The following is a 22787-nucleotide window of genomic DNA, read 5'->3' as shown; positions in this document are numbered from 1 at the left end:
ATAAATAGTCACATGATAAACAGTGGGTTGTGCTGTGTGCAAGAAATTCAGCAGAGACATGGCCACAGAATGTATCATTCTTTGTTTAGGAGGTAAAAGGGGCCTCAGAGATTCTTCCAATCTCTGTAGTTTTATGCAGATCAGGTAGGACAAGGGCAGGTCTCTGTAAATGTGCTGCTATACCATCCCTCTGCCCTGACCATGAGCCCCACCAACCTGGATGGTCCACCTCCATCTTGGTCAGTGTGACCGTGTCCATCTTGGTCATCAGTGCCATGTCCTGGCTAATGGTGCTGTGTCCATCCCATTCATAAATGAGACCTCCAACCTGGTCTGTCTGGGAGCAGCCATCCCATGCTGAGCATCACCGCAGGCTGCAGGGAGCTTTGCTTCCGCTACAGACCCAGCTGTCTTGGGGACACTGAATTTAGACCACAAAATCTTTTTCTGCCTGGGCCAGCAAACAGCCATCATCTGGGAACAATGAGAGCTGTCAGGATGGGGGAAGGGAACAGGGCAAAGCGAGCTGGGGTTTGAGAGCCGATCGAAAGGAAGGAAACACTCCTTGTGCAAATTTTGCCCTGAAAAACACAAACTTCATTAGCTAGAAATGAAGGCTTGGTCTATTGAGATGTGCCTTGTGCTTGGAGAGTAGTGTAGCAGGGACAGGTGACCTATTTTCCTTGGAGAGGAGGGAGAGGCTTCTCTGTATCAATCCCACCCTTCCTGTATCAGTTTATACACTAGCTTCTATGGCTTGTGGAGGAAGCAGCTAGCAATGCAGTGAGTGAATCATTCACAATGACTAAATCATCTGACTAATTAAGCTTGTTTTTCTGCTCATGACTGTTCCATGAACAGATCACCATTTCCCCAAATGTATGTATTATTCAGACTTATCTTGAGGTTTTGGGGGCCCTTTTATTTTTTTTTTTTCCTTTTCAATTTACATTGATGCAAGTGAGGAAAAAAAAAAAAAAAAAAAGCAAAAAAAAAGAAAAGCTATTAACTCAATGAGGACCACACGTGAGGCCATGCCCAACGCCAGACTGCCGGACTGGATGAGCGCAGTGTGACTGCTGCAGGTATTTGCACCACAAAAAACCCCAACCAACCAACCAAACAAACAAAGTAGAAAGAAAAGTCAAATTCTGCAAACTGCTGAAGCCTTCAGAGTCCAAAATTCAGTTTCTACAGATCCACATGTCCTTCAGAGTAGGTTTTCCCAACATTACAGTGGCACAGACACCCATTGTGCCAGCACCACTGAAAGAAAAATGTAAGAACATCAAGATTAGTGCAAGCATTTTTTGCCGCATGTGTGGATTTTAAATCCAAAGAAAGCCATTAGATCATCCGATCCAACCTCCAGCACAAGTCAGACCATGAAACTTCATCCAGTCTCTCCTGACAACTTGTATTTACCCAATCTATACCTAAATCAATCTATATTCTGGTCTGCACCCGCCACAATGAGCAGCATATGCGAGGTGTTGCCACCTAGATGATTTCTTGACTTTAGCTCTTGCTGAAACAGTGGTAAAAGCAATGGGAAAAGTTCAAGTGATGGATTTGGACAGGGTCTGTAGGATAAGACCTACAGTCCTAGGATAAGACAGTAAGAGACCAGGTCTGGGATGTGAGGTGCAACAGTGCAGCACACCTCCTCTGTGTGTGTAGAGCTGCCCCTCCTGGAAGCCCTCTGCTTCCAAGAATATGCCCAGCAAACTCCAGAGGCCAAAACTCATTAATTTCTTGGTTACTTCTTTCATTGTTTGACCAACAAGTTCACTTCATTGCCCCACTCTTCTTCAAGTTTCAGTCACTTACAGTGTGCTACTCAACCTTCCTTTATCTGTTCCTATTTCAATACTGTTAAGGTTGCAGAATTAATCTACTGGCATACACTGAGTGCATGAGATAGTTCTTAGCTGAGTTTCATTGGCACAAGGAGTATTTAAAAACTCTGGAGACATTGTTGAAGTATTCTCCAGAATTTTTTCATATGACACAATTGATGGAAAGTTGAGTCATGGTTACAAAATGAATGCTTCAAAGAATCTTTGACATTTTTGTGGGACAAAAATAAGCTCAGATTTTAGGGTGCTTTATGATGGAAATAAAATGCAGTGTCATTTGGAGTATGCTGGAAATTAGTGAAAGCCAGATAGTCATTTAATACCACAGTAGCAATTCTAAAAGCACCTTTGAAATGTTTAAGGTTAAATTGGTCACAAAATCTGAGACTTATGAGTTCGAGGGGCACTTTTGGTGTTTTCTCTGATATGTCTATGTTGTATAGATGAAAGGGATGTTTCTGGTTAATTTACCAATGACAATATTAGAGAAAAAAGATGTTTTTGTGAACTTTAAGTAAAGAATAAAGTCTTAAGGAAACAATGTTTAGGAAGACCATGTGTCCCTAGAGCTAGCTGCCTACACTTTCAGTTGGAACAGTACTGATAGGGTTATTTACAGCATACCTCTCTTGTAAAATTTCCTATTGCTAACACAACTTTGGAATTAGCTTTTTTAGCAAACCTGGAGCCTGCTGTGTACAGCTCATTATTCCTGAAAGCCATTTTTACCTCTATTTTGAGCAAGTCTAATTGATATTAATCTGAACACTGCTGTTGGAAAGAAGTAAATATCTATAATGGATTTTGAACTCTTGTGCTATTATGAAAACTTCATCAAGATTGCTAGAGTCACACACCTACAGAAGAAAATAATTATCCAGCTTACTGGGAACATAAATTTGGGTTGCCCTGAATATTTGCTATTCTACAGCAAGCAGATATCTGTCTCAAAGCTGGTTTTAATACTATGTCAGAGAATTGATTTTTGAGTTCAGAGAGAGGACAGATTTCATTACAAACGTTCAGAGATTCAACTTATGATGGTTTTGCAACATGACTAACTTGAATATATTTAGAGCTTGAAATATAACGTGCTTTGGTGGCTATAAACTGTCTGGAAACAAATTCTAAGTCTGATCAGTGATACAGTAGAATTCTCCTGGTAACCACATTCAGACGTCTTAGTTCACTTTCCCCCCAGCTTTCATTAGCAGGCATTACATATCTCTTTCCATCTTGCGAGAATGGTGAATGGTGGCATGGCAAAAGTCACCACTAAGTACTAAGAGTTCATTTGGCTTTTGATACTTGGTGTCAGTGTGTGGGGCAAAGATAACTCTGTGTTTGTGAAATGGTCTAAAAGTTTCTGTGTGTCTGTGGTTTTGTTCAAGCCCCAACACACAACAAAATAGGTTTTTGTATCTATTTTTGCTAAGTAGATAACCAAGATTCATTGGATACTTAGTATTCCTAATGTGATACTGTAGGCAATTATGTATTACAAAAATGTGCTGATGTATCTACTGTTCTCGGTGGGCAATGTCATACTCATCTAGCCCTGTGATTCTCTTTATTCCCACACATCTCATTGAAGGTACAGTTTTCAACTGGAGTGACTCAAGTCCCATGCATCTTTTGCCCATCCTCTGGATTCTCATGGACCTCCTGAGGGTCCACACTCCAATCATACCAGATCAGTAAACATTCACAGAGATCTCCCACACCTGTTATCTCCAACTTTGCCAGAGGCAAAGGCAGACTGGATGTGTTTAAATGATCATTATTTATAGTAGCTTCATGTTTGAGATAGCTACTACTTTTGTGAAGGTGAAGATGATATGCTCTTTGGATTCTAAACAAAACAGTTCAGAAGCAGATAAAAAACCTTCACCTAGCTTTTTAGTAGTTCTTTATGATGGTTTAACCACAATGCTGAAGTCTCCATCATAGATTCCATCTGCTTCCTTTTGTGAAGCACATCTTGAGCCAAGTGAGTAGGCTTAGGGAGTGACTTCCTTCACTGTGGCACATTGAAACAGGTCATTAGTATTTGTTCTTTCATTTCTTTTATCTTCCAGTGATAAAATGAGCATCATCACATTTATTCACTTTGCCATAACACACTGGCTTTGGGAAACAAGACTATATGATTTGTCCATAGGTTCTGAGTCTGGCAATAGGTCCAATTCTAGCAATAGGTTTTTGTTAGTCTTCATTCTTTACAATTATGTCATTACTGTCTGTAAACTTTTTCTTACACGTTACTCTGCTAATCATTTTTTAAAAATCATGCTACCTATTCTAATATCCATTTAGATTCATTTCCAGAAATTCTCTTACTCAATAAGATTAATGTATTTTACTGGGTCATGTAGTCTGGAAGGCTTTGGACACAGAATGTTTTTAACTGATTACTTTAATTAGAGCAATTTAGGCAACCAAACTCCGTGCTAGTGGGAGGGATCTGGGGAATGAGAGAGCATCTATATTTGATTGATAGCATTTCTGTTACTGGGTAAAACAACTCACTCTGTTACATGTATCTCACACCAGCAGTGGCTCCAGACTGCAAAGAAACAGCTGGGATGGCTTTGGAGATGCTTAATTGAGAAAGCACTTTGGGGAAGCTATCATCACTTGGAAAGAGCCTGGTAATAGCTCTTCAATTTCCTAGCTGCAATTGAAGCAGTTGTTTTGTTTTTCCTATCCACTGACATTAGCAGATCATATATACTGTAATTGGGATGTTGCCTCCCCCCATGTGTTATTTTGGATTACTCAGTAGTACCATAATGCTTTTGATGGTTTTGATGCTACCGTTACTTTACTAAAGATATGGGCTCCTCCCTGTATCTTATCCCATGCATACCCTTTCCTATTCTACTTGCACTGTGTGTCTCTTTTCTTACCAAAGATAGACAGAACACTAAACATGGTAATGCCATGGTGTCCTGATCATCTCTTTAAATATACTTCAGTCCCCTCTTGGAACAACTATGGATGTAGACAAGCTCTGCTGCTTACAGAGGTAGGGGTAACAGCACACATCTGGTGCATGGTGCCCAATGGGTCCAGAGGTTGTGCTGAGCAGGAGACAAAGTAGCCCGCACCCTTGAACCACTCTCTCGCATCAAGTGCAATTAGCTAACAGCACCTTGGTGAAAAAAACAATCGCTGTGAATTCATTCATGTATTCCTAATTTAGAAAAAAAAAATCAAATCACTCAATACCAGAGAAGAGAGAAAATGAATTCAGGTTATTTAACTATAAATATAGCTGGAAGATAAGAGCCGGGATTTGGCAGTTTAAAGAAGGCAGAAGCATCACGCTACACGTTATTGTACCAGGGAGGCTCACAAGTAGTTGTAAATTCTCAAACAACCTGGCATGGTATGTTGTGAAGATTGAAAGCTCCTCTACACAGAGATCCCTCTTCTCCCTTCCCTAAGAGGATTTCTAAAAAAAACCTTGCCGAAAGCAGCTGTCGGCTAATGTAACACACAGCACCACTGTAAGAATGGATCCATTAGCCCTGGCGAAACAGCAGTCCTTGTCAGTACCTATGAATGAAACTGTCCCAGGGAATCTGCAGAACAAGGCTGCATATTTAGGAAGCTCAAAAGGGAGTCAAAACAAAACCAAGTGGAGCAGGAAAGCAGCACAGACATGTCAAAGGCTGCCCACATGGCTCAACCAGGCACCGACCTAAAGCCAGCAACACAATTGCTTCTGAAGCTCACAAAGGAGCCAGATGCTCCTGTTGAAATTATACCTTCCACAAATCAAAATGGGAAACCTGTCACCGCCCTCTCTAAATGGAGGAGTATTAATACCGTTCTCTTGACTAAAATAATATCTTTTCAGTGAATTAGTTGAAGAAAGGACTGTTTGCTTTGGACAAGTATATTTCCAGGCATGTCATCCCCACAAAAGATCTTTCTTTTGCTCTACTTTCATGCTGCCCTGAAAACAAATATCTAGTGGGTATGATCGGGCTGGCTCCACATCTCCAAAGAAGACAAGAGAGCCAGTGGCGAGGGCAATTCTTCTGTTGCTCCGAGCTAATAGATATTAGGAAGAAAAATGCAATTCTTCCCTTGGCCGGCTTTGAAAGGTACTTAACTTTTCATTCACGACATGCTGCTGACATCCACAAAGCTCAGCAAGGCAGCGAATATCTTTGGCCTGCTTTAGAGATGAGGGGAAAATGGGTTGCCCGAGGTCTCACCACACACCACAGCAATGGCCCTGCAGACACAGAATCGGAGCGCAAGCCCCTGCACCCATCACACTCCAGTGCTTCCCACCTCCTTCCATGGTATTTTGAGCATTGATCAAAATTTGAGTTAGCAGAGGATGTGCCTGGGTCAGTTTATAGTCTCACAGCTTGCCCTGCTACTCAGATTAATTGTTCTAATTAGTTGCTCCGCAGGCAAATATCTATTGACTCTTTCTTCATTTAAGACTTGGGGCCAAGAATGATTCAGAGAAATAATCAACTGGGACTTCCTCTTAGAATTTGCCACCCACCTAAATTGTAAACATCCCATCTGAGCCCTCGTTCATAATGTAGAGAAGTAAATCAGCTTAGTGCTACTGGGTGGTTTTCTTCTCTGCTTTTTTTTTTTTTTTAATATCAAAAGAAGGCTATATTGAGAAAGCACAGATGATTCCATATAGTACAGCACATGGAACTGCATTTCGAGAATGTTCAGTTCTCAGGATGAGAAGAAACATTGACACCTCTCTGTGGAGTAAAACTGCCTCATCTTGTTGGGGAAAGGAACGCCAAACAATCCCAAAACAGGCCTAGGAAATGTTAGTGGAACAAAAGACTTCAAATATAAGACTCAGATTTGTACACTGTAAGTCACAGCAGAGGAAAGAGGATTTTGGGGCACAACCTTATCTCAGCTCTCCTTTATGTTTGTAATGATCTTCCCAGAATGAAAGTGCCGAGTGTGAGAAAGCTTAGCAGTCACTAAACGCAATGTCCCCCACATCTTCTGCATTGTGTACATATTAGCAACCATCAATTAGATTGCATGGACAGCACACCTACCCTGTCTCTGTTATTAAAGTGCATGTGGTTTAACAAATACCAATGACAGACTCGTTTTATTAGCTTTGCTATGTGTTCTCACAATTGCTGTCATTCGGAAGGGTTTATAACCTCCTGCTCTAATAGAAGACTGCACCTTGCCTGCCAGTGAGCTTGCCAGGACCTTCTCTCATTTTCTAAATGCTAGTGAAGCATTCACTGCCCAACTCCTGAAACAACTACGTGAAAAGCTAAGGGTCCACTGTGGCAAAATTACAAGCATTTAATGAAGATACAATGAGTGTAATGAAAAACACAGACAATACAAAGAATTTCAAGAAAGAGAAACAGCAAAATAAATCACTTATGGAAATTCACTATTGGTGTTCAGATATATCTCACACTGGGTTTATTTTTACAGCTCATTGTAGTCATGCTTTTGTATTTTTTTGTGGTAACAACACAGAGTTGGATATTTTAGAAGCCAAATGAACACTAAAATTTGAGCTGGTTTCAGTAGAAATGTATTTGAGCTGCCCTTTGGACCTCAGAAGATTATTATCTTGTAAGCTGTGGCAGCCTACAAATATTAACTCCTTAAATTGGGTTTGAAATGTAGGGGGAAATCCTCATATTTTTTCATTCGATGTCTCTGAATTAGTGAATTTTCAATAATGAAGTACCACTTTTCAATAACTAAGTACCACTAGAATGGTTTGGGACTGAAATCACCCATTTACCATTGACTATTTCATTTTTTCTGAGTTTTTATTTTTAAAAGAGCAGTGGAGAAATAGACTTGCAAAGCCATTGTACATTAAGAAGGGCATACGAGTCTCTATAAGAACAAAAAGATTTCAGTCCAGATTCATCTGTGTTGGGGAGAATCCATGCTAATTAAAAACAAATCCAGAAAATTGTAGCTGAACGGGAGTGAGTCCTGCAAATGCTTTTCTTTTCAAAATCTGTGGATAATTACAATACAACTGTAGTTCAGTTCATCCTATACAGAAGGAGGACAGGCAGGTAATGTCCCTGCTGGGTAGTGGGTGGGTGGGTATGTAGGTATAGGCAACTAAAAATGGGGAAGTTGTTCCTGAAGAGGTAAGCAGGAGCAGAATTGAGCTGAATTGTTTTAGCAGGAGCTAAGTATGTCCCTGCCAAGCACATCTTTCCAATATTAACTCTATAATGACCAAACATGACCAGCTGGATCCTACACATTTTATTTTCTAAAATTAGGTCTTCCTTGAAAATAAAGAGAAAGTTCTAAATGGATCTGGGCAAAAGCTAATTGTTATGTTAGTTAAACTTTTATCCACTGTTTTCATGTATGCCTCTTTTATCTTATTTAGTAGTTGCAAACGATTCCTATGGAAGAATTGCATCACCTCACCAGCACAGTGATATGAAAGGAGGCTGTTGCAGGTAGATAGCTTTTTCATTTGTTTTTTTCTGCTCCATCCCATTGTTATGTGATGCAGAAATGTGTGTGTATGAGCACACATTCACAGCTATAGAAGCATGTGTGCAACACAAGGAGCTCTGCTGAGGGCCACAGGGCCACAGGGACCACCAATGGCACCACCACATCCAGCTGTGAGCCACTGGTCTCCTCTGCTCCCATAGATACTATTTACCTACATCCAAAATTGTAATGCAAGTTTATACACACTCATAGACACTTCTGCAGTTTCAGTATTAACTTAGCATTTTATTGATCATGTGGGAGCAGAATGAAGGCTAATCATTAAGTTTTATGCGAATGTTTCTATTAAGTGAAGTCTTACAGCACATGTACTGAGTTAAGGGATGTTACCTATGCAAATGGAAAACAATTCCACATTAAAAAAAAACATTTTCTGGAGCATCTTTATTCGGTTACATTTCAGCTGATCCGAAGGGCTCCTACAATCCCTAGCACAGAGGGGCGAAGAGTAAAAATGCAAGAGCAGACAGTAGTTTGCCAGACCAGGATACTATTTCTCTGCCACAGATTTCAGAGAGACTTACTGTACACACTGGGTCTGGCATTTGAGACTCCAGGCTGAGCTGGGGGATGGGGGGAGGCAGAGGCAAAAAGCATTTAATATGAACAAAACATTTTTTGTGAAAGTCAAATTCCTTTTTGTGTCCATGTGCCACGCAGTCAGCATTTTTGGAGTCTTAACTGATGCTCTCACACAAGCAAAGTGACTCCTGAAAATGCACCATTACAACTTAATATATCCAGTATGTAATTTGTACTTAGCAGAGAGATATTTAGGACCATTTGCCTCCACCATAAGACTTTCAGCTGCACAGTGGGAGGTAGCGCTTCAATGAAACCTTTGTTTTTAATCTTCTGATACAGTCGCTAAGGCAGTTGGCGGGCTTTAAAATTACATCAGTTTTCTTTTTAATCCGGGGTTTGCAAGTGGTAGTTTTGCAAGCACCCACCAAAGCACAGCACTTCACGTGTAGAACCACCACCCTTTTTCCTCCCGCAGCGAGGACTGAAATCAGCATCTAAAAATGAATCAGAAGAATTAGGAGGAAAGTTGCCCTGCAATCAGGCAGATTCCCACAAGATCTCAGCCCCTGGTCCATCAGCTCCCTTTTCCTCTCCCTAAAATTAGATTAGGACACAATGATGCCTGAGCCAGACGAGCACGGGTAGCAGTGGTTTCAAAGCAGCCCCTCTCCTCACCCAGAAAACCCATTTCAGACCGCAGCGAGCTGGGTGGCTGTGGGTACGGGCATGGGGCTGTTGCCCAGTGTTCCACTAAGCTCTGCCCTCCCCTTAAAAAAAAAAAAAAAAAAAAAAAAAAAAAAAAAATCCTTCATAATTCAGGCAACAGCTGGAAAGCTTAGCTTAATGGCCTGTGCTTAAATGTGTAAGGTCACAGGGTGCTGATCTAAGGAGCGGAGGAGGCTTGCTCAGCCGACTGTTGACGCTGGGTAAACGGTGGAGGAGGGGACGGGTGTGCATCTGAGGACCCGCGCCCCGGCGGGCGAAGAATAGGAAGCAGCTTCTATTCAGGGCTCGCAGGGGTCCGGGACCAGTGGGGAAAGGCAACAAGGCCCTTCTCTGCCTCCGAGTTACCTTGTATTATACCGGGATTAAAGTACATTTAGCTTCTCTATTAGCATACTTTAGCCCCATTTAGGCTTACTTGATGTTTCCGATGGCCTTTGATCAGCCTTGCATGGTGCTGGTCAGCTTCAGGACACAGCAGTCAAAAAGCGAGACTGTGAAATTATCCTGATGTTGAATCTCACAGGAGATATTTCTGGCTGTTTTCATTCACTTGTCCCCAATCTTAGGGCTCTTTCTCTCTCTCTCTCTCTCTCTCTCTCTCTCTCTCTCTCTCTGGCTCGGGAAAATAATTTACACATTCTTTAAAAGGAGAGGGAGAGAAAGAGTGAGATATTAAAAGAAAAAGGTAGCTTAGTGACCAGCAATAATTAGCTCCTTGTTGGAAATCAGCACAGCCTTGTGTGCCGGTGCTGGAGCATCTATGAAAAATACTATAATTTCTACAGTGCCTGGCTTTTTATTGCTTACATTTGCATATAAATTAAATCCATATTGTAGCTTTAAGGCAAGCGAGGCTTAGAATGCTGTACAGCTCAGGGTCCTATTGTTTTACATCTACTTTCTATACTGTGGTTAAATGAAAAGGGAGGAGAAAGTAAAGGAGGGAGAAAGTCGGCTTCATAGCCTTTTTAATTGCTTCTCTTCCAATTACAGACAAATTAATATTTAAACTTTGTAGTGCTTTGAGAAATTGTTTACAAAATCCACTTCCCGATGTTCGGTGCTGCCTGCGCCTACAGCAATATCGATGTAGGAACGTTTGGTCGAAGAAAACAAGAAATAATTACAGATAAATTCTGATTTCTTTTAAAATATTTTATGGGAACAAACGCCATTCATTGAGCCGTAAACCTGCTGAGCACCACTCTGATCCCCGCTCCCAGAGCCGCTTCCCTTCACCTGGCAGTGCCTATGGGCAGTATCTGCTCCCCTGTGCCCACCTCCACCACCTCCCCAGGACCACGCATTGGGATGGAGGCTGGGGAGACAAGAGATGAGTAACAAGAAGCAAACGGCGCCTCCGAGTCTCCCTTTAAAAATTCTTTAATGAGATACAGTACGGTCGTGTTGTGTTTTTGGTTGGTGTTTTGTTTTGGGTTTGTTTTTTTTCTTTTCATTCTTTTCTTGGGCTAATGCCTAGTTCGTACCAACTACTGGGCCACATTTTTAGGAAACATCTAAATCAAAAGTCAGAAGATTACACAGGGATATGAGAAATGCTGGGGATGGCAGGAGGCCAGGCTGGGCCTGCCCTCTCCTCCAGCGAACAGTTGTTCCCGACGACAGAGCGCTTCTCCCCCTCTCCCTCCATATGCTTCCTTCTCTATCTGAAATGTGGTCAGATTGGTTGCTTCTAGAGCAGCATCTGGTAGCCTATAATATATACCCTCTGGAAGAAAAAAAAGAAACATATTACATTTGTACAGGGCAAGACCTCGCTAGAACTCTGCCCCTGGTTCTCATGTCTGACATTAGCTCTAATAACCACAGCCCTGCTCCCTCCAATCCCCACAGAGCCCCATGTAGCTCCTCCTGGTCCCCTCTTAATCTTTTCCTTTTTTTGAGGGTTACAGACCTAGTTTTACTAACCATTTTGGAGCCTCCGATCTATGAAGTCGCTATGGGACTTTGCTGTACTATTTCCATGTCTGTAATATTCCTGCTGTAATTAGGTAATCAAGACTATGCACCTTTCCCAAGTGGCTTTTTGAGGTCGATTTTATTTATTGACTTATTTATCCCTTATTACACATTTCAGAAATACTGGTTGTGATACCATCATCTGGGCACGTCGCAAGTCTTCACAGCTGTCTGCTTTCTATCATAATTTCCTTTTTCTTCCTTCCCATCACCCATTCACTCATGCTGTCTGAATTTTGCAGCTGTTCATATTAATAGAGGATGTTAGAAGCACTCACATGCATGTTGAATTGTAAGCCTATGCATAGTCTGTTACAGACAACAACGAGAGCATGGATTGGGCTAGCAGACGAGTGAAGAAATTGGTGGCACTGGTTTAGTGTGAGTTTTGAGCACAGACAGCCCCTGGATAATGTTCAGATGATACCTCACATGAAAAAGTCCTGGGCTGAACAGCAGTACCTGGCTGGTGCTCATGCATTGATGATGTCAGTCTGCATCAGTACAAGAAATACTCTTCTCAAGGAAGTGTAGTATTGACTCAACTGTACTTCAGTAGTAAAAGTTCACTTCTCATCCCCACGTCATTGAAATAATTGCCTTACAGATTTCCATCTGTATGTTCAGAGCTTCGTTACCACTTATAAAACAACGCTCTCTAAGCCCATCCCCTCATTAATCTTTGGGAAATATAGTTGGTATAAAGCTCCATTTCTTTAAAAAATATATGTTCTTCCTGTCTTCACCATTTCTTGTTCAATAGCCCATGCCCAGCATCTGGTTAAGTTTGTCCTTTGCTTCAGAGCCCGTTGGATCAACCTCAAGCTCTACCTATAAACAGATGGCAGATTTCCTCATTATGTGTTTCTTTCTGCTGCTCAAGACTGTTGATGTATTCACCACTATGTCCTGGTTTCCAAATATTCAAGACATTTAAACTGTCTTTTTTTTTTTTCCATATCAACCCATTAGTTATTTGTTTATTCTTCATCTTATACTTGATGAAATGCCAGTCCCACCAAAGCAAAGCTGAATGTGAGAATGGCACTTCGAGCACTGATGCTTTTTAAATGGTATGACTTTAAGCCTTTCTTTCCCTTTCTCCAAAAATGGACAATGAGTAAGAAAATAATGGCTATTATAGGCAACACCGACCAAGGCTTCACTCACAACAAAACACAGCTTAGTTTGAGCCTTGTAAAAGTTCAGCTCTTTATTTGCCATTATCTTTGCTTCTTTATTGTTCCATGTTCCTTCAAAATTGGGGCACTGGAGCCCCATCTTCAGCAGTGCACCTGGCAGAGGATCTGCTCAGAATTCCCCACCCTTGTGAAATGTTCAGCCTACACCTGTTGACCTGCGAGATTTACAGAGCTCAGACAGACAGCTACAAGGGCAAAATAAACTGAGTCCAAACTCCACCGCATTTACATTCCCCTATGAGTGGCTTTCCTCAGTGTTTGTTAGCCCTTCACATTTTAGCTTTGTGTGTTGCAAACCCCATCTTCTGGCAGTTTATCAGCTGTCTCCAGTATCAGTTTCAAAATAGATACTAAATACCGCTCTCGCACCTTGCAGCGGCACTGATTTTCAAATGTATCAAACAGCTTTTCTGCTCTTCAGCCGTCAAAGATTATACACTGAGAATAAATTACTCAGCTGGGTGCGTTGTTTGTAGGCAAACCCAGGCAGTGACAGCATCGGTAGTCCCTGTGTTTAAAAGCATGTAAAACACCTTCTCTGTTCTGTGCTTTACATTGCGATCCTGGGAGCAGCAGCTCAGTAACATCCTGCCTGCAGACAAGGCCTGGGCAGAGATGCCAGGCTCTCATGGCTGCTGGGCTTTGCACACTCTCCAGTTTGGTTCTTGCCCTGTGTAGAAAATTATTTATGCAATTCATTGTGATCTCTTTCCACCTAGCAGCATAGCTTGGATTTCTTTTTCCTTTCTTCCTTCCTTCCCTTCTTTATTTCTTCCTCCCTTCTTTTTTCCTTCTTTCCTTTCTTCCTTTTTATTTCTTTTCCACCTTCCTTCCTTGCTTCCTTATTTCCTTCCTTCCTTCTCCTCATCCCTTCCTCACTTACTTAATTCCTTCTTTTCCTTAAAGAAAAGTAGTGTGCATGCTGGGTATCAGTATACATTTCCCATATCAAACAGCTTTCTGTGGTTTCCTTACTTTTTTCTTTGTCCTTTTTTAATTCCTCACTGCTACACAATTTTCAGTGTTGTCTGCTGCATCAGTGTATTACACCCTTCGAGCACAGCATCACATTCCACTAGAACTGCTGGATTACTGTATTCGCAAATCTAGCACCAAACTAGAAACCAAAATATGTTTTACTCATTACCTTTCTTTCCACAACCCAAGCTTCCTAAAATACATTCATACAAATGCTCACAAATGGTAAATTTTACTCTAAAGTTGAAACCAGTTCAGTCAAGAGCTGACATTCCTTTGGGACAGAAGCAGCATGAGTTCATACATGTTAAATCATCTTGGTAAGGACCTCAAATGGTACTGGAATCAACACAACTAGTCACAAAATATATGAGATCCTCAGCCATCTAAACTTCAGGCTCCAGGCCTGTAAGAGGTTTTCCATAGGGAATAAAAGGAGATAGGGTACTCCCAAAGGGAATTCACTGCTCCCTCGTTGTTACAGAATGAAACACCTTTTTGAGACACCAGTTTCTCCCAACTTGATAATGGAAGGTTCTCAAAAGACAAAGGTAGGTATATCCTCAACTTTTAGCTAGCTACAGAAATACCTTGCCATGGACGACTGGCAAATAATCTATAATTCAAATATGTTTGCAGGAACAATTTGTCTAACCATTTTGACAGAACAAATTTGAAGGAGAAAAAAAAAACCTGCTTGCAGGCAAACTGCAAGCATAAAAGATTGCTAAATTCCTTTAATTAAAAAATCAGTGTAAATAGTGTTCTTGTTGATATTAAGTATGCTTGTGAAGCAGAAATCATTTAAATTAAGCCTTACATATAGTAAACGGAGGGATAGGCTTCTCACTGTGCATTTGATGCCTTCATTATTGCTAACTATAATGTTGGCCTATTCATTTTTGATCAGTAGGGATTGGAGTGAAAAAATAAATAAAATCTCCATTCCCAAAGCCAAGAAACAGCCTTTTTTCTTCCAGTGTTTTATTCTCTGGATATTTCCTAAGTTCAGAATCTTGCCTGATACACAAAACAATCCCATAGTAAATAAGGGAGAGAGGTATGTTCATTTCCTCTAGTCCTTTGGTATAGCAGCTGTGATGCCCAGCTATTTCTCCTTCAAAAAAAGCTTTCTGCTTGTAGGTGCTCTCTGAATTTCTTGAGGACACGAACCTTTCCATCATGCCTCTCATGTTGGCATTGCTCAGTTACAATTGTGGCTTCATGGTGAAGGGTCAGAACACTTCACGTGCATGAAATGCAGCCACTCACAGCTCTGAGCCCTTGGAGCTCAGCCTAAGTAGAGGACTGCTATTCCACTGCTGTCATGTAAATGCTCTAACTTGTTTCAAACCTAACGATCATCCCTTTCAAATAAAGGGACTCACTATGGGATTGTGGCTTCAGCTTTCACTATCAGTTTGTTCTGGTTAATACGAATATCAGAAGATTAAAAAGAGAAATCCCTCCAACTAAAAACAGTCACAAAGAGACAGTCCCAAGAGGTGTTTCCAAAGAAGGTGCAGCCATTTTTATTAGCAGATTGCTAGAGCAAAAGGCATTGTGGGGAAAATAAGTTGGAAAAAGTCTCTCAGCATATACTGTTGAGAAATTTGCTAAGGCAGACCTAAGCTTAAATCACAGAGCAGAGTTTAAGATATTTGGGAATCTTACATGGCAGAACAAATTCTCTTTCCCACACTAATGGCTGTCTCTGTCTGTCTGTCAGCTCAGAGTTCAATCAAGTATTCACAATAAAGTATTGGTCAAGTCCTAGGATGTCTGTGTCTTATAGTCTTATTCCTGGCTGACAAGTGCTACATCTAAATCAGCATATGGCATTAAGTTATAGCCTGGAAGCAGGCTGGGGTGGTAAGACCCATTCAGAGGATGAATGCTTCTCATTTCCCCCAGCCTACAGCCTGTACAGGCCACACTCACACAAAGACACAACTTGCAGCATCACTTCTTTAATTTAATTCTGCAACATGAAAGCTTAGCTCAATAATAATATTGTGTTGGACTTGTCTGGGCAAGTGCCTATCTGGTCTGAGTCAAAAGATTACACACCAACCATAGAAATTTATTCAGAGCAAAGATGCCCTGGTATAATAAGACCATCTTGCTTCATGTAATTATAATTCATGCATCCAGAGACAGCTGTCCATCAGATATATTGTATTAGCTGGCTTTGATTTTTATAATGAGTTTTATTAGTATATTTATGAGGAAGAATAGCAGCATATAAAGAAGTTATGAATAAGTTATTGTGTGCAGAACCAACATTTGGGATCTTCTAAATCCTGCAGCGAAGCCAAAGTCTGAATGCGTACAGAGGCTCAAACATTCTCTGTGTCCAGAAGATGGTCCAAGCAGACCCATTTCACAACACAGTACGTCAGCACTGCCCATTGAAATGACTGGATCTATGTAAACAAGAAATCTAAAGGGATCTGAAGAAAGATTTTTTAAAAGTGAACAAGAAGGTCAAGGTTTAAATTGTCTTTGACGTTACATTTATGCCCAATGGCACTCATTGGAGCAGACTGACCAAATACTTGAAGTCACCCCAGGTACCAGCCGGCAGACCAAACCTCCTACATTGCTGTCTGCACCACTCACCACAATCTCTTGGCTCTTCAGACTGTACACCAGCAGCTGGTATGGTTCTGTGTGCATGAGAACTGGTTCAAGAGGTAGGACAGCACATCACAAAGACTCAGTAGTTAAGAGAGTGATCCTCATACAAAATGTCTGTTTTAAGGAAACAAATATATGAGTACTCAAGGCAAAGTCTGATTAAAGACAGAGCTCACAGGCAAAAGAAAAGGATGCAGTATTGTTACCTTGCATAAATAGCAAGAACAGCTGGCTACTACAAAAGCCAAAAACCTTATCAGTTCACACTAGATAGTGCCACCTAGTCAAGAAAAGAGACCAGGTAGAAGTTCTCTCCTGGGACTGGCAGGTCCATTAGACATGCTTAATACCTTCATCTGTATAAGTCTGACATGGTGCTTTGCTGGCGTGAGGTGGGTGTCTGACAGCTGGATCTCACAGCTGACTTCTGATCTGCTGGCTGGAAATACCACAGCAACAGAAGAGGAAGAAGCTCTTATTCTGTCAAGGAAGAAGCCTTCAACACAAGAGAGCAACTTGGTTTTACCTATTGCCTTGCTGCCAGGTTAACCTGTCAGTAGCAGTAAGAGCCAAAACAGATCCAGTTATTTTGCTACATTCTTCTCAAAAGTCTTCCTGAAAGCTGAAAATTTCCAGGGTGGTCAGGAAAGGTGGTTGAATGGAAAGACTTCAGCAGCTGCTTCCTTGAAGGAAATCAGCAGCAAGCAGCAGGTCCTGCATGACACTTGCATGCAGCTCAGCTGAGGTGGAGCCTTGGTGTCTCAGGTATTGCCTGACCACCAACAGAACCTATGAACTGCAGTCATGGTAGGAACAGCACTCAACCCTCAAGAACTTATTCCACCTCCAGAAAGTACAAATCATTGTGGATCTGAATGATCATATTAGGACAGTAATTGGGGAAGAAAAAAAAGGCTCACAGTAAGAGACACTCAGTTGTCACGGTGTGAGGAGCTGTGATTAGCCAGGTTGTTTACTGCCCACAACATTCAGCTGTGCACAGCTCTGCTGACACCATGGTAGCCATGCTTGGCCTCATTCCTAAGTGCCTCACATTGTCCTCAGAACCCTTTATGTGGTCATCACTCCAAGCCAGGGTGCCTCCACAAATGCTCTGTCCTCCTACTTCATCAGGGAAAGATTTGAATGCCACAGAAACCTTTGAGAGGCAAATCACAGAAGAGGGCATTTAGGGATCATAATGGCAATGAGTGGCAAGAAGAGTTGATTACAGAACTTCATGAATTTTAATCAAAATATCAGAAGAGTTCACTGTCAGTGCATAGATATCCTTCTCCTAATGGGAAGACCAGCTAAAGCAGTATCTCCATAACATCCTTTGATGCCCTAGGATTGCAGGACCCCCAGAGCTGGCTGCTGCATCCTGCAGTAGTTCATTAGTACTGAGATCCTTAATTCCTTTTATTGGATATGAATTTGGGCTTCTAAGATCTGATCTGTGAAGAGGCAGAACTTTCAGTGTGCTTTTTGTTGCACACTTCTTCACTTCAAGCATTTATCTCCACACATTTACAATCAACAGATGGCTTTGCCACGTTACTGGCATCACTCAGACAAAGAGCTCTGTTTCCAAAACATCTTTCACATTGCTTTTTCTCCTGGAACTTTGGGGAAGGTATGTCTATATTAGAGGTAAAAATTAAAGGCAGGAGGATGAAGGCTAGGACTTCATTCTGGCTGCATATTTTATTCAAACAGGAATTCTGTGACTCATCCTCTTGTAACTGAGACTCTTGAAAAAAATAGGCATTTCCCACAAGTGGATTTGAAAGGAATGTATCATCTATGGAGACCTATAGGCCCGTATCTAGAAATGAGCACCAGGCCAACCACCGAGTCCTTGCACACACTTTAGCTCTAAGATGCATCAGACAATGAGGGAATGAGGGATCAGCCTGACATGTCTCTTAAAAGCAAGGCATACCAATGTGATTGGAAGAGAAGATGTGAAAGGAAAGAGTTAAGCAGGTTTATAATTGCTTCCAGAGAGCATTTATTCAGTCACTTAAAAATGCTGGTAGAACAAAATGGAAAATGAGCATGGTCCCAGCAGATAGATGATTAATATTTAGGGAAGGACCAGAGCAGGTATGGATCTACAAGGAGAAGGAAATGGCACTTTAATGAGGTTAGAACTCAGGCTGCACAAACTCATTACATTTGAGTTTTCCTCTTTTATCAAGAGTGAAGGACCCAGCCCCACTTCTGCCCACCCTCAGCCAGGACAGAGAGCTCCTCCATGCACTGTTTGCATCATATTTAATAAAGTTGTGGCCTCTTGGCTTTCACCACTGCACTCTCCAGTTTTATTTCCCAAGGGGTCCTAGCAACAGCAACACACAGTAGTTATAATATGTCATAAAATAAATATTAGCAAAAGCACACGCAGACCTCCACTGGTTTAGAATTGGCTTGGCATTGTGGTTCCTCTGGTGCATGCCTCAAAAAGCAAAAGTTTTCTGCAGATGGGGAAAGTTTGTTTGTTGGGCTTGGCTTTGGTTTTGCCTCAACGTCACAGCCAGTAAAGGCAAGGGCTGGCATAGCACTGCCGTTCTCATTGCCCTAATCACATTGCTCCCGAAATTAAGCCTGTCAGCACATCAGCCATAAGCCCCTACTGCAGGAGCTTAATAACACCACTGCGAACAAAACAAAATTGCTTCTAGGCTTAAACCTGGTTTGCAAGACTTCTGCTTATAGTCCAAATCTCATGCGTTGCAGGGAATATAAAGAATGTGTCTCAGATGGCTAAGTATGTAGAATCATAGAATATAAATTTGTATGATCATAGAATATCCCTAGCTGGAAGGGACCCATAAGGAAGAAACTCATCAGCAGCCTCCCTTCTCACCAACCAGTTTCCCCACTTTTTAGGCTCATCACAGCCTCTACTTCTGTTATGAGTGTTTTTACTCTTTTCTTCTACAAGTGCTTTTACATTCACCCAGAACCTACCCTAATTGCTTTGCATACCAAAATATCCCATTTATGAATCTGAGTCTTCAGCATGTCTTGCAGGAAAGCCCCCAAGCAGAGACCTGCTCTGTAATGGACTTCTTGTACAACTTTATGCAGATCATTTGGCTCTCTTTTCCTCATCTCCACCACCATAAAGTTGCTCTAATTCATCTCACAGCCGTACTGATAAATACACTGTGAAATGCTCTGAAATGCCTTTGATGAAGATTATCTGCTGGACAAAACTACAGAGATAGAAGGGAAAGCTTTGTTGCCACTGTGAATTCCCTGTGATTTCAAGTGCAGAAGTGCTATTCTAATCCAGCTTTAAAATTTACTTGCTTTAAAAAGATACCAAGCAAATAGATTCCTATATTAAAACAATATAAATTAATTTTCCTATTAAAAAGTAATGTAGGCTTCATGCACACTGTGTGGCACGGCATACAGCCTTGCCATCACAGTTTGGGGTGGCAATGCTTGAGCTGGTGTTTGCATAGTGGATCTGAAACACACCATGAATTGTTTCTGCTCCATCAGATCAAAATTACCCTTCCTTAAGATCTGCAGTGCTGAATCAGATTTTGGGTGCCATGAAACCTGGGGCACAGGTTTGGAAATTGCTTCTGTCAGCTGGTGCACAAGAACTGGTTGCCCAGAGAGGTGTTGGATGCCATGTGCATGGAACCATTCGAGGTCAGGAAGGACGAGACTCTGAGCACCTGATGGAGCTGTAGGTGCCCCTGTTCATTGCAAGGGAGCTGGAGCAGACTGTATTTAAAGGTCCCTTCCAACTCAAACTGTTGTGTGGTTCTATGATTCTAGGATACCCCCTTCTAAAACCATGGCTATGGGGGTGAAGCTGCAGACATGGGAGAGCCTGGGAATACATCTTGCAGAAGGGGCAGGTGAAGTTGGGTAATGACACAGCTGATAACACTGACAAGGGGAAAGAAAATAACTAGTGTTGGATTAAAGAGAAATTACATATACACCAGCACGTGGTATGTTGATGGAAGTGACTAGCAGGAAAGGACAGGTTGTCCTTGCATAAGCTGACTCAGGTCTTTGCTGACAAAACCTCAATCCTTGCTCTTCCCCCTTCTGTTTGCCTCTTTTTGGTGAGGTCTCTATCCAAGTTATGAACATGGTGAAAACTCACCCCATGTGCCTTTTCCCACCACCCCACAAGTAATGACAGCAGTAATGACTTCTCAAAAGGCTCTGTTTTGGCCAGAAACAGATAAAACCAAAGCAGAAAGCACAGGTGGTGCTGTGGGTACATATTCACTGTGCTGGGGAAGCTGAGGGTGCTGAGATAGGGTCCCCTACCAGTCCTCTACCATCAATCTTAGAGCAGCATGCCAGCATGGACACACAGCAGCTGTTGCGGTAAGTTCATCGGATAGCACACACATTTACTGAAGTACCTTTAGCACACTTACTAAAACATATATTTAGCTAAGGAAAATAATCTTGCCCTGCCTATAAAAGTCAAAGTTTGCCTTTATAAATAACTCCAGGAGCCCTGCACGCATCGGAGGAAATGGTGACAGTGTGTGTGCTCAATATCCTTCCCAGAAAAACTCTCTGAATAAAATATAAACATGCTGAAATATAAGGAACAGTTTGGTGAAGATAATGAAATCTAGTGAAGCCAATAATTTACCCTGTAAATCATGCAGCCACTTCTCCCTTACAAGTTGCCTGCCCTGATTTACACCTTACACCTTATTTCCAAGCTTCTCCCCGCTTTATTGCAAACACTCAGGGCAGGCTGTGCATATCTTGGTTGCTGGCATACCCATTCATTCTTACCTTGAAATGTCCCACTCTACCATAACCATTGGTTTGATTCACTCATTCTTTTTTCCAGTGTCTTTTCACAAGTTCCCAGGGAAGGAGAAGGATGGACAAGGCTTTGCAGTCATCTGACAGCACAACTTCATTGCTTGTTCCTTCCTCTTTTAGGTCTGAGCAAGCTGAGCTGATGGAGTATCTCTATGAACTGCAGAGGATGTACCTGGCAGGGTCTGCACGTACATGAGGTATGGTGTGCAGGGAGTGCTCTGCCTATGCGGGCACAACAGTAGGGAAAGCATTGCATCTCGAGGAGCCATTCCAGCGTGTGCTCTCTCAGTATTAAGATCTCTCCAGGCTTCCTGTATCTGGTAATATTGCTCTTGTTTTAAATCCTTCTCATAATTTCAAGGGAAAATTCTTTGTGACAAACGCTGTTGATTTAAAACTAATGTTTAGCCAGAAATGGGTAATTGTATTAGACCAAAAAAAAAAGATGCTGTAAAATCGGCCCCAGTCTGATTTTTAATTTACTGCATCATCAGCTACTTTTATGATACTATTTAATCTGCTGAAATAAAACTATTGCTCTATGAATGTCTCTGACGCTCAAGGAAGATTGTTTTTAGCCATTCTGCTCTTGAGGACCTGGAGCTGTTAATTATTACACAAATTATTCCTGCAAATGCATTTATTTACATTTATGTTTTACTGTGAAGTCATTTTTGACCCTTGGAGAGGGAAAAGGGACGTTGCCCATCACTGCTTCGCACTGGCCAGAAATCCTCCTAAAACCTTTTGCCTTTCCATGGGAAAACAACTCCCAACAATGCCAAAACAATACCCAGCAGTGCCAAAACGTTGCCCTGTGCTTTTCCCATGAGCACAGATGGGTGCAGCATTGGGTTTTGCCTCCTCTGGAGTGAAGAAATCAACCTGTAGGGCCTGTTCCAAACCCATCATTGCCAGCAGCACAGCCCTGCTGGGTACAGCGGCTCTGGGGCTGTGTTCCTGCGCAGACTGCAACCTAATAATAATTCTGCTTTTTCTTGGCTATTAACTTCCTCCTGAATTAGTGAGAATGGAGGTGTTGCAATGGAACTCCCTGGAACAACGCACCACCAGGTGAGAAAATTGTGAAAAAGAGAACCTCCTTTGAAATCCACCCAAAAACACACCTAGTTTGAAATAAGAATGAAGCCAGTTGACTGTTCTCTGCTCTTTTCAATGAACAGCAGCAGCTCTCGTAAAGATTACCTGTGGGATAAATGGATGCAGTGGGAGGAAAAAGGCTCTGGGTGTGACCGACAGCATACATCCATGGCACGCGAGCTGCTGGGTTTCAATATTCCTCATCCATTTCTATTGCAGCATTAGGTTTACTGGCCCTGCTAAGCACCTGAGCACCTGCCTGTGCCGACAGTGGGAGTGGGCTGTTGTCAGAGTCGTTACAGACAATCGAGTGATGGCTACAAGTACAGTAAAACAAATAGTTTTGAATGCAACCACCTCTTGTTTCATCCAAACAACGTCTGTTTGGTTATTTCCTTACGGTCGAACGCCTGCT

General features: G+C 41.8%; 1 long non-coding RNA gene across 2 annotated transcripts in view; it reads left to right on the top strand.

Annotated features, from left to right (window-relative positions):
• The window catches only part of LOC107316817 (uncharacterized), a 273418-nt gene extending 251597 nt beyond the window's left edge, over positions 1 to 21821 (top strand). For both annotated transcript variants that reach the window (XR_014948313.1, XR_001556594.2), the window contains one exon: positions 21392 to 21821. This is a non-coding gene — a long non-coding RNA (uncharacterized LOC107316817). The remainder of the gene's footprint in view (positions 1 to 21391) is intronic.
• The last annotated feature ends 966 nt before the right edge of the window (positions 21822 to 22787 follow it).

Source organism: Coturnix japonica, chromosome 7 (assembly GCF_054131305.1).
Source record: "Coturnix japonica strain WE chromosome 7, WE-NBRP24, whole genome shotgun sequence".
Taxonomy (NCBI): domain Eukaryota; kingdom Metazoa; phylum Chordata; class Aves; order Galliformes; family Phasianidae; genus Coturnix; species Coturnix japonica.
The sequence above is the reverse complement of the archived record's forward strand: the minus strand, read 5'-3'. Positions and strand labels throughout refer to the sequence as shown.